Source organism: Parus major, chromosome 1 (genome assembly GCF_001522545.3).
Source record: "Parus major isolate Abel chromosome 1, Parus_major1.1, whole genome shotgun sequence".
Classification (NCBI taxonomy): domain Eukaryota; kingdom Metazoa; phylum Chordata; class Aves; order Passeriformes; family Paridae; genus Parus; species Parus major.
Genome location: NC_031768.1, coordinates 61,924,583 through 61,932,545, shown reverse-complemented (window position 1 = coordinate 61,932,545; position 7,963 = coordinate 61,924,583). Strand labels below are relative to the sequence as shown.

At 43.4% G+C, this 7,963-nt stretch overlaps 1 protein-coding gene across 2 annotated transcripts in view; it reads right to left on the bottom strand.

Annotated features, from left to right (window-relative positions):
• The window catches only part of TRIM13 (tripartite motif containing 13), a 14,276-nt gene extending 6,319 nt beyond the window's left edge, over positions 1-7,957 (bottom strand). Inside the window, exons 1-2 of one of the 2 annotated variants that reach the window (XM_015619648.1) lie at positions 7,764-7,957; positions 5,694-5,863 (exon numbers count right to left, since the gene is read on the bottom strand). The gene's annotated coding sequence lies outside the window, so the exon portion shown is untranslated. Of the gene's footprint in view, positions 1-46; positions 285-5,693; positions 5,864-7,763 lie in introns of those variants that run through there. The other variant, XM_015619652.3, reaches the window with a different exon arrangement.
• Positions 7,958-7,963: the final 6 nt, after the last annotated feature.

Genomic DNA, 7,963 nt, shown 5'->3' with positions numbered 1-7,963 from the left:
CGCCGGAGCGATGGGCCGGGAGCTGCTGCCCCGCCGGCCCACCCACCTTGGCCCGCGGCCGCCGATCCAGCCCCAGGGCAGGAGCTGCTGCGGCTCTTCCCTTCCTCCGCTTGCCTGCGAGCGCCCAAGACAGCCTCCGGAGCTGCCGGGAGAGAGGGCCGGCGGTGGACGCTGCTTGCCTAAGGCGGCGGCCGAGGCTGCAGCCTGTGCCTCCGCCGAGATATGTCCGCCGAGATATATACGGGTTTCTGGTGTTAACTCTGTTAAATTATACTTGAGCCTGCAGCTCACAGGCGCACGTTGCACAGCCTAAGGAGGGGCGCTGCTGGGTGGCAAGCCTGCTGGGCATCTGCCACCTTCTGAAAGCACTTATTAAAAAAAACCATAATTTGAGACAGATAGCCTTATGTGCTTCATAAAAGGATAGCAACTCATTCTTATTTGCTTGAACACACTGGTTATACCGTTTCCAGCTGGTGACTCTCTCGGAGAGTTAACATGACCTGTAAAACCTGTGCAGGTTTTCCACAATAACACTGACTAGTCTCGGGGAGATGGAGCAAAAGAGATAGCTCATGTCCACTTGAAAGAACATTCTAGTTACAGGACGATGAAACTCAGTCTGGTAGTGCTGAGACATCAGAGGACCTTTGTGTTGAGTATCTCTTTTGCAGTTCTGTTAGTTCACAGTCAGCAGAACAGGTCTCACATCAAACTGAACTTATTTTCAAGTTAGACTCTGTGAAATACTACACTGAAAGCTGTTCCCAAATGTGCATACTCTGCCTCTTGCATCCCTTCCCTACTCTGCACCTACTGCAGTCACGTCACTCATCAGCACAGGGGAGACTCTTCACCCCCAGGAATGCCCCACACAAGAAACATCACAAATCAGACTGTGTTTCTATCAAATGAAGCTCTCTCACACATCTGACATATTTCTCTTGATTATTTAGTAATCTGGATCTTAAAAGCCATTCAATAACGTGCTAAGGTTATGCTTCCCCAATTTACTGCACTCCTCACCTTCTCTCCTTGCTGCCCCATCCAAGTTGGCCTGCCTGCTCAGCTTAACTCAGTGGGAACAGTTTGACCAAGGATAAGCATTTTTGAAAATCCCTTTCAGAGTGCCTACACACTGAGGCATTTCTTCCATTATCCACTGGAGAACAGCCCCAGGAGGTAAAGCTGCTGCACAAAAGCAACTGAGACCTTCACATGTATTTCAACATCCTGCTCGTTTCTTGTTAATTATCCAGCGTCTTGTTTGCTGTTTATTAAAAACAAGTAATTCCAGATAGTTTCCCTCAGCCACCTAAACTATTTTCAAGTGATATCCCAATGCTTGTGCATTTACATTTGCTGAGTACTCCTTGTCTACACTTTCCCAGCAGCCACTTTGGTCTCAAGAATTTCTAGGTCCTATTAATCTTCTCTGTAATTTTATGGTTAAAGATTAACAACAACATGGCATTTTAGATTTCTCACTATTATATATATATATATATATATTTCCATATATTTCTCCTATAACATTTTTTCCTGATATATTTTTAGAGTACATTTTATTCTCTATTAATTCTTTGGGCTGGTCCAAGTCTGTCTCCTTATAAATGAAGAAGGAGCTGAATGGATGGAAGAATGGTTGCCTGCCCACCTGGGATAATGCCTCTTTATTAGGTTCACCTGAAAGTGTTCTTGTCCCTCCTTGCCTTTGATTTCTTCTGTCAAAGAGGAAAGCTTAAACTTCTGGGCAAACACACAGCAGGATTTCTGTGCTTGGTGCATAGAAACACTGCCTAGCCAGCACCCTGTTTAAGTGTCCCACAGCTGTCCTGAGCACAATCAAATAGAATTTGGGCACTCTTCTTATCTGACTGACAGAGCCACACTGAACCATTTTTCACACATTACAAGTCCATCTTTCTATACTTTTTAACTCTGCTGCAATAGCAGCACTTTCAGTAGCAGTTTGTTTATGAGTTTGCATTCCTGCATCCAAGAGCACAGTGTCTTCCCAAGGCAGCATCAAAGGCCGGCTGTGGAAGCTTCAGAGTAAAGCTCTGGCTGATGGAAAAAAACATTTGTAGATTGTGGAGTAATAGATAAACAAAGCAAAGGGAAATTTAGGCTCAAAGGAGAGGCTCAGCTTGAAAGGAGGTGTTAGGATAAATGCCACTTAGTTATGGGAGGGTTGAAAATATAGGGGTAGAAATTTGGAAGGAATTATACAATACTGGCAGTTTCCAGATTTTCAAGACAAACACCATATTTGTTGTAAGACAAAGGGCAATAATCTACTGTCATCTTTAAACTACAGAGAAAACCTAGATCACGGCTCTTCTAAGAAGCACTATGCCAGGAGTTTTCTGAGACTGAAGCTCTGTGTTGTGGTTCAGTCAGCGACCTCAGAGCTGACAGCTACTACTCCCTTTGCCTGTCCCAGCTCTGCCAGCCTCTGCAGATGCTCTACCAAGCTGATTCCACCCACTCAGCCAGCAGAACATTATTCCCTTTTGTTTGTTGAGGTGAATTTTGTGCTGATTCAACAAGTTAAATCAGTCCAATGCAAGATTAGACAATCATCAGGTCTAACATCAGAAGAGCAAGGAAAAAAGGAACAAGATTTTTCTCATTCAGTGGAAGCAAGCCATTAACGTGACTCAAGCTGTAACAGGTAACTCTATCCTGACAGGCAGATTCTCGGGGGGGTTAAGCCAAGATGAGACTGTGCTACTGGCAAAAGTCATCATTCCATCCTTTCCCCTTTCCTTAGTCATGCTTTCCTGATGCCTCCTCTCTGCTGGCTCCAACACTCATGCAGCCACACGTTAAGCCAGATCAGCTTGCCAACAGAGCTGAAAGCTAATCCAGTTAAAAAAAAAAAAAAAGTTTCCAGCAGGATCAATTTTGGCAGCCAGCTGCAGCTGATCCTGCAGCCGAAGCATCACCAGTGCCAGGATGAGCCAGTGAGAGGGCCTGTTTCGGCGGCAGCCTGCACACACGTCAGCATAAACCAGAAGTGCCCCCACAGGCCATAATTTCACAAATGCTTCCAGCCAGCTATTGCCAGCACTGCTGCCAAAAGTAACACAGCCTTGCCCTCGGCCACACCAGCTGCTCATTCCAGGCTCCAGGCACCCGCTGTGCTTTGCTGGAGAAGAACTGATTGATAAATATAGCTGGAGTTAAAAGCAGCATTTTTTTTCCTCCCAAATTTGTATTCCACATCACTAAAGCATCTCTTAACCTGTTGGATTGTAATTGTCTCCTGGGGTGAAGCTCCAGGGAAAAGAGGTGAGTTGAGGGCATTTTTACAGTCTTATCCTTGGCTGCAAACCTGCCTTCCCACTAAGGCTAAGGCTTCACATCCTGTTACAGAGGTGTCAGAGCACACACAGAGTACACTCCAGCTTCAGGACAGAGACTTCTTGAAGGACTCTGCTTTGTTCAGCTGTGCTGAGATGAACATACTCTCAATCTGAGGTGGATAATGTAGTTGCTGCGGGGACCTAAATATGGACATAAATCTGCAAGAGTTTAGAGCAGCTTGATAAGAAGACACACTGTAAGATAAAACAAATAAACAAATTATTCAAAGCAGCTCTAGATATCAAACACCTTACTGATATATAAATGTTTCACAGCTATATTGTATCTGACTACATTTCTTTTCAACAGATGCATCTGGACTATATTAAACATTCCAAACAAGGGATCAGAGAAAGCAGTTTCTTGTTATTGTTCCATAAAAGCTACTTTTAATATGGATTGTAAAAACACCAGGCATTAAAAATCCATGAAGGATCACCAGCGATTGAAATGATCAACTGTTGTTTTGAGGTCTGAATTTTAGAGACTGCCTTGATATCTGCAGGGTCTCTGGTGACCATTTTAGCAGTACTGAAAAGCTCTCTAGTTTTGCATACAGAACTTTGACCCACAGAGTTAACTAATAATCAGCACTTTGCCAGATTTTTCTGTGGAGGGACAGGGGGGCGGGAATCGATGATTAATTCAGTCAGCTCCTTAGTGAAATCCTATTTATTTACAAAGAATGTACAGCCACGTCCCATTTCCTTGCACGCAGAGGAAGCAAATGGGAGGGAGAACTGTGCAGCAGTCCAAGTTTGCTGCTCCAGCCAGGATGCTTGCCCAGAAGAAGCTGTCCCTTGGCTTTTTCTCAGGGCCATACACCGCTGCTTCTCCCACTGTCTGCTGGCTCTTGTGTGGTGTTTCCGGTCCCGGACATGCACACAGGCAAACACAGCTGCAACCAATCTGTGCTCTTGCTGCTGCACTCGCAAGCAATCCCTAGAAAAGTCTCCCTGACTTTCCCCAAATTAGTGCTTGCTCATACAAGTTAGCTCATCTTAGCACTTGGCCATGCACCCCTGTGCCATGGGCAGCAGTTTCTCATTTTCATCTATCTTATGCCATAAAATAGCTTAATTGTTTCTTCCTGAACAAAGCGTGGCCAGCGTGCCTGTCAGTTTTAATGAGGTTTGGGATTGCCTATAGATCAAAGCTCTGCTCCAGTGGGTTTTGCTTGTATTGCATAAAGAGGAAAGGAGAAATGACCTCCAAAGCAAATAGAACAACAAGGAACAAAATTAATTTCCATATGTAATTTCTTCTACGATTTGGCAAGTGTCAGATTAACTGTGTAAAACAGAGGACTTCCTACAAAATGTTAATCCTCACAAGAACTACATTATGGTGAAGATTTCAAAGCACAACCTGTTTTTCATCTGAGACCTTGTCTGTATCATCTTCCAAACCACAGGCCTGACCCTGGGAGTGGAAGGACTGCTTTCAATAAACAAACCTTGATTTTCCAGTCCTGCACCATCATATACTTCTGTGCAAGTTGCATGGAGACATTACTAAACCCATTCCAACATACATAATAACTACCTTTTTTCATTGGTTTTCACAGGTGTAAATGCCTCCACAAAGCATGTGGCAGCAGAGAGGCAAGTCTGATTGGTTTTTACTTGCAGGACAAAGAGAAATTATTTTTCTGAGAAGGGATTAGTCATGTATTACACTGCTGTAATGTGTGCTGCCACAACGGGAGAGAGCTGCCCTCTCCTGCAAATTTGGCGTATCAGGGAATCCTTCTGAAACATACTTGTCTGAAGCCAGTAGATGTACTTTACAAGGCTAATGAGAGACAGTTGTATTTTGTGAATGAAGCTATAAGCCAGAGAATGAAACAAGTCAATGACCATCATTTTCCTTCAGCAGGTCTTCCAAATAAGTCTGCATTTTTGAAATGGATGGGAGTGGTCGTGTTCTACTAGCATGGTTCCCAGACAAAATGTCTCTGCTGCTACTGTTCAAGGAAATAAAACAGTGCAAGCAGCAAACATGTCTAGGCATGCTGAGCATAATTTTGCATCCAGTATGGGTGGGTCTAAAATACTTGGCCTCCCCAGTGAAAGAAATGAACATTCAAGTAATGCAGAAGCTGAATTAACCCTTGATTGCCAAGCACGATTATACTTCTAAATATTGAAGGCAAGATCTTAATTTCTTAAGATTTCTTTATCTTTGTGCACTGTAAAGCTTTTGGTGTTCACACACTCAATACACAGGCTGACAAGCACATTTACAAACACAATGCTATCCTCCTGCCATTGTTCACCTCATCCTTCAAGACAGGTATATGAATAAGCCACATTTCTTACCAGCTGACTTTTGCCTTACTTCCACCACACCAGCGTATATTCTGCTTGACTGTGTCCGGCACCAGAGCCTTCACTCAGGGCACACAAACATCTCTGCCACCGTTGCTGCTCATCGTGACACCAGTCTGCCACCAGCCGCTGCCAGGGTGCTCGAGAGCTGGGCTCTGCATCTGCAGGGAGACAGGATGGGCACAAGGATGAGTTGGTCCCCGAGGCTTCCTGCCTGCCAAGCACACAGGCGCTGCAATCAACGTGCTCCAAAGCAGCACCGGCAACTTTTCCAAGCTGCAGCGTGCGCTTTGCTGCACAAGGGCTGCAGTCTGCTGGCCTGTAAAACCAGCCTCTCCAGTTAAGAGAGTAGTGGAGCAGGAAACTGGCAGGGCCAGGCACTGCTCCCCAAAGCTTCATCCCCCTGAGTCCAACAGATTTGGCAATGCTGACTTCGTGTGGTGAGGTGTGTTTGTATTCCTAGTGTTCATTTTGGAGAAGAAAGGACATAGTGGGGCAGAGAAAGCCATGGGACAGGGAGTCATTTAGAGCTTAAGTCTCTATCTAAGTTTTTTTTTTATTTTTTTATTTTTAATACTATATTAACATTTCTCTTTTAGCATGTACTGTAACAAATCCACAGGCAATAAAAATCCCACAGTGACTTAAATGAGACTAAATTTGTGAACAACAAGTTACCAATAAGAATCCCGATGCCCTCCATATGAAATAAATAAACATCAGTTTCCACCTAATATTTACATCTTGGAAGTTCAAGACTAATCCCATTTGGCATATTTTAAGGAAGTGAGCTCTTGACCCCAAATGTTTATGGGCTGTAACAGTAAGTCCAATAAAAAAAGGAAGCACATTTTAAAGCTGCTCTTAAAATCAGATTGCTTTTAGGCACAATTTTGAGAAAGACAGCACTTCACCTCATGTTTCAAGTAAAAAGGGGTAAGTGTGACTGATACAGCCCATCCAGTAAGATATTTGTGGCTATGAAAGTTTCTTTTAACAAGGATTTCTGAATATCTGTATTAACCCCCTGGCCCCCACTAGACAGATAACATAGTACCACATGGGTTACATTAATTACATCATACTTCATACTGTAATAAAATGTTAAGGGAGCCTTCTAGCTGAAATGCCACAAAACAATACACCAACTGAAATAATGAGAAACAACAATTTCATCCCAAACTGGGTTGGAGATAAATTAGCCTTCAGATGCAAGAAATCAAATTACCTGCTGTCTGCAAAACATTCTACATCAGCAGCTCAACATCATGGCACAACATTTATTTGATATTTTTCTGTAGGTAAATAAAAATGCGCAGTGGGAACAGGTAGGCTTCTGTAGTCATGTTATCGATATTTACTGTGCTTGTTGGAGCCCAGTGTGTGGGTCCTGCTCCCACAAATACATTAATACAAATGTTGTGTGTGCTGTAGGAATGCAGAAATAGACACAGAAATGCCTGTGTAACCCAAAGACCACAAGTCATGTTACAGCTTTTTTAATTACGTGGTATTCCGCCTCTGTGAAAGGGACACAAAGCTGGCCCCAAACCGTGCTTTGCAAAACAAAACTGCAATGGTAGCACACTGTAGCAGACTTTGCAGTCGAATTTAATTGACTAAATTAGGAAAGATTTCGAACACATGAAGAAGTACTCTAGAAGCAAAGAGTACTTCTTCAAACACTCGGGGTTAAGACTCAGAGATGGACTGGTCTGGAAAATGTGGAGAAAGAGCAACTCACAGGTGCACCTGGCAGGTGTGTGAACCTCTTATTTCAGTCAGCCACGTTTCTGACTTTTCCAAGAATTAAAAAAGAGAAAGATGGATGGGGAAAAAAAAAACCAAAAAAAGGAAAAAAAAAAAGGAAATAAAATAAACGCTGTTCTTGTTACTTGGCGCCAGGAATAACAGAGCAGTAAATTTCCATGGAGTCCCTTCTCACGTGTGAGGTTCGTTGATGTCATATCTACCACCTGACCATCATAATCAGTGTCCTCTTTTTTTATATATGTATATATGCATATATACATGAATTATCCTTTATAGCCATGTACATACGTGCAATCCGTCCTTTAGGAGGCTGCGCCGGTTGCCTCACGCCACGGCGACAACTGCGGAAAAAGAACAGCAGGGGCTGCACTCACTGTCCGCTAGATTTTAATTTACAGAGGAAAGATGGGGCTTTAATGTTGATTCTTAAAATTTTTTATTTTTTTTAATTAAGTTTAATTTCACTCCAGCCCGCGCTCAGAGTGGCG